General features: G+C 37.4%; 1 pseudogene; it reads right to left on the reverse strand.

Annotated features, from left to right (window-relative positions):
• Nucleotides 1-2,625: 2,625 nt before the first annotated feature.
• On the reverse strand, nt 2,626-3,229 carry LOC105741972 (annotated as a pseudogene).
• Between the last annotated feature and the right edge of the window lie 1,134 nt (nt 3,230-4,363).

Here is a 4,363-nt window from a genome sequence, read left to right on the forward strand (position 1 = left end):
CAGGAAGAGAAGAAATGCAATGAAGAGTGTGTTACTGAGCCAGGACACATAGCTCTTGGGATCCCTGGGAGTCAGTGTAGGCCAAAGCTTTCAAGGTCACACAAAAATTGGGACACATTTATACACTGGCTTCCTTTCTGACTGCTAAGAAGGAATTCAGATTTCTATTCTGCTGCTTGGTGGCCAGCCCTGACCTAGAGCCAGAAAAATTTGTCAGGGGAAGGAATGCCTTTCCAGAGTGTTGTAATTCCTGGATAGAGCCATGCCACAAAGTTCTAAAGCAGTGGGACATGGGTGGGAAGACCATAATATCTGCTTGGTTCATAAAGAGACACAAAACGTATGGTGAAAACTTTAAAGTGTATATTCAACAAGAAGGTAATTTTAGTCTACTCACTAGAGATCAATGATTTAAGGTGACTGAAGTTTGTTGCTCTTTTCAGGATATTGTCTCTTGATCATTTATTTTCATAGTTCTTTCTGTGTTGAAATTGGCAAGAAATGTGGGTAGAGGATTGTTGTAGCTCTTCTAAACAGGCTTTAATGTACATAATTTTGACTTCCTGGTAGAGCTAGAGAAATATTTCACTGTGTTCACCTGTATTTGTCACCATCTCCAGGTGTCCTAGTTCCCTTCCTCTTAGGAGAGGGAATAGCTTGAGAGCTGCCCCATAGAATAGGGAAGTCATCATTCATAGGAGTCACACACAAGGTGCAAATCTGAATAAGCTTTGTTCACATAATGAGAAGTGGATGGCTACAGAGGCTCTTGGTGGAAGATAAGGGTGGAAAGCCCTGCAAAGGGGTAACTGATTTTTTCCTAAGTTCCCCCTGACAGAAATATTAGAAGAGGGCCAGGGAGATGGCTCAGTGGAATAAGCACTTGCCTGGCAAGCGCCAGGGCCTGAGTTCAATCCCCGGTTCCACCAAAAAAGAAAAAAAAAAAAATATATATATATATATATGAAGAAATGCTTTATCTGGTATTTATAGGGGTTACATAAGAAGAGGAAAAATGAGGCAGATAAGATTCTCAAAATGTTTTTAAGAATAGAAGCTATCGTGGCTATTATCTGCTATACTGAACTTTGGCCTGACAAACAAAGGGTCATCATTCATGGATATGGACCAATTGGCAGTGGAGTTGCTGCTGCTCTGTTAAGTAGTCTATGTCTGCTTGTCTATGTCAGTAACTCTTTTCCAATATCAAAAATATCCCATTCATTCAGCTTCATGTGTCCCCACTAACTTCCAGGCTCTAGTTCTTTGTGTTGCTCACATAGCATATGGCCTGGATAGTTTTCCTACATGTGTGCCTTAGCAGTCTATGCGGGAACACTCAGTGCAGGATAGAAATGAAAGTAAGCAAAGATTGGAGAATAGAGAAGATAATGAAATAGCTCATTATTTTCTCCATACTTTTCACTGTCTGAGGTGCAGAATTCCAGAAAATAGCATGTAGTTAAGCCTATACCTAAAGCAACGTTGTCTGGTTTTGGGTATGGACTGTCCAAAACATTTATAACTTTATGCTTATAGTTTGTTAGGTAACTTTAGTGGATCTCAGTTGTGTGTAATTAATAGAGTCTGACACAATTAGTATTTAATAAATATTTGTTGGATGAATTAAAGAGTAGGCAATAAAATGGGGGGATGAAGTGGAATATGATGTCTCCTAAAGGTTGAGAGTACAAGGAACAGGGCTATCCCTATTTTATTTTAAAGACAAAAACAGTAAGAACAAAGACAAAAACAAAGTGACATGAAACAATAAAAATGTTATAGAATTTAAAAACAAGAATTGAAAATTAACAATGGATGTTATATTAAGTATCATGATCGCCAAATGTATTGCTCAGATTACCAGATGTACGCATGTAAGATTAAGCAAAAATGTGAACATTAACTCTTCCTTTCAATAAATGTTGTTTTTTCCTCTGTCTTTTTACTTTTAATTGTTTAATTTGTTTTAAAGAGAGTATAAAAATAATAACTAAGACATTAGAGATGCTACATACTTTATTTTTCAAAAGCATGTTTATTGTGTTTGAGATGATACATCAGTGCTCTCTGAGTTACAAAGGGTAAAGGAAATCCTCTTACTACAAACTGACAGAGGGCTGGGGAGATAGCTCAGTAGAATAAGTACTGCCTCATAAGTGCAAGGGCCTGAGTTCTGTCCCAGTTCTGAAAAAGAAGCTGACAAAGGTAGAACATTTTCACGACAGCATGAACAACATACTCAGAAATAGATCTGGGTTTAATACAAATGACAAAATTCCTACTTTTATAACTTTACACAGATAATGAATTAGGCTAAGATGTCCTATAATATTTGGTAGACTTTAGGACCAGTATTCTTAGTACATCACAAAATACATTTTGATATCCCAAAGAAGCAAGACATGCAAGCAGGTATTTTAAACATAACTAATCTATAGCTACAAAGTTCTACTCTTGATAACATTTCCATTTTGGGGGAGTCTCCCCATCTCCAAAGGATAAAAGCAGAGTGTAGAATCAGTGTAACATAAACACAGAAGTCCATATTGTAAAGGTTATAAAGATTTGCATCACAATGAGAAGAGGCCTCATGCCCTTCACACTGCATACACCTTGTGTGAGTTATGTTGCGTATCTCTTGGTCCACTGTCTGGCTATCTTGTCATGTTCTGCACTGTTAGTAAAATACTGAGTTGTTATGCTCCCAATCAGCAGATCTGCAGGGTTGCAGTCTATCAAAAGGGAACAAATCGACAGCAAAACCTTTGCAATAGTCAAAACAGGACTCCAGCTGTCTTTAAGGATGTCCATACAGATGACTCCCTGACTGTCAATGTTGCAGTGATAGATTCTGGTACAGAAAATAACCTGTGGTGGCTTAAATAGCTAATCCGATGAAAATGTGATATCCAGAAAAAACACACCACATATTCATATACAGAACCTGGTGGCTGACTATAGTTGATCTCCATTCAAAAATGTTATCTGCTTTAGGCCCAGCACAGCAGTTAGGAGAAGAATCAAGGGTGATTTCAGCTACCTCCTTCTGAATTTTTTTAGCAATAGTGGATAACTTAGCAGTGGTTTTGCTAGAGAGCTTGGTGCTTTTCTTCTGCTGGGTGGCAGATTTTCTTTCTTGCTCTTCAGGCTCTGGGGTGGTGGGGTCTTGCTGATGCGTCTTTGAACTACCACTACTGGTGCTGGCGCTCTGCCTATCACGGGACATTGTGCTGAACTTTTCTTTTGGAAAACTTGCCCACCTTCCCACCCGGTCTGCTTGTATGCCACTGTGCTATGGGGAAATGATACATATTAAAAAATAAGATGAAAGGTATTCAACCATAGTTGTTATATTGCACATTGCTGTCTTCAATGTAGTTGCTCAGATTACAGATATTAGCATATAAAATCAAAGTAAAAATTTTAAACATTACCTACTACCTTCAAAAAACTGGTAGAATTTAGGTGTACAATCATCTTAGCTATTCTGTGTGTATATACACTTACATGATTTTCTCCCTCCTTTATTTCCTATCTTTTCTCCTTTCCCTCATCTCAATTGTTTAGTCCTCGTGTTCAATTTCTTACTTTTCTACTGTATCTATTGTACCTTTCAGATTTTGAGTTTTTTTTTTCCATGTTCTTACACGAGGGAGACTACCATGTTTACACACGTGGGTCCAATTTATTTCACTTATGATTACAGCTTCTAGTTGCATACAAATACCTATAAAGCCTCAAGTTTATCTTTCTTTATAGCTGAGTAATACTCCATTGTATAAAAATATAACATCATTTTCATCCATTCGTTAGGTGATAGGCATTTTGGTTGCTTCCAGGCTATAGCCATAAGAAATTGTGTTGCTATAAACACAATTCAGGAGTGTACGTGTATCACTGTGGTATGATGTTTTCAGTTCTTATGGAAAAATACCTAGGAGAGGAATAGCTGAGTTAAGTGGGAGTTCTAATTCTACTTTTCTGAGGAGTCTCCATACTGATGTTCATAGTGGTTATACGACTCTCCATAAAGTAAGAAATAAAGTAAAGAAGTGTTTCTTTTTCCACACAGGCTCTCCAGCATTTGTTATTGGTTGATTTCTTTATGATAGCCATGCTTTCTGGAGTGAGCTGGTATCTCAGTGTTGTTTTAATTTGCCTTTACTGACCAGTACCACGGAACATTTTTTAATGTATTTATTTTCCATTTGCATTTCTTCTTCTGAGAAGTGTGTATTCATCTCAGATGCCCATTGTTTTGGATAGGGTCTTTGAATTTTGGGGGCCTGATTTTTTAAATTCTTTATATATTCTAGATAGAGTCTTTTGTCTAAGTGACTACTGGTTAAGATTTTTTTCC

This window comes from Octodon degus, unplaced genomic scaffold (genome assembly GCF_000260255.1).
Source record: "Octodon degus isolate 3935 unplaced genomic scaffold, OctDeg1.0 scaffold00030, whole genome shotgun sequence".
NCBI lineage: Eukaryota > Metazoa > Chordata > Mammalia > Rodentia > Octodontidae > Octodon > Octodon degus.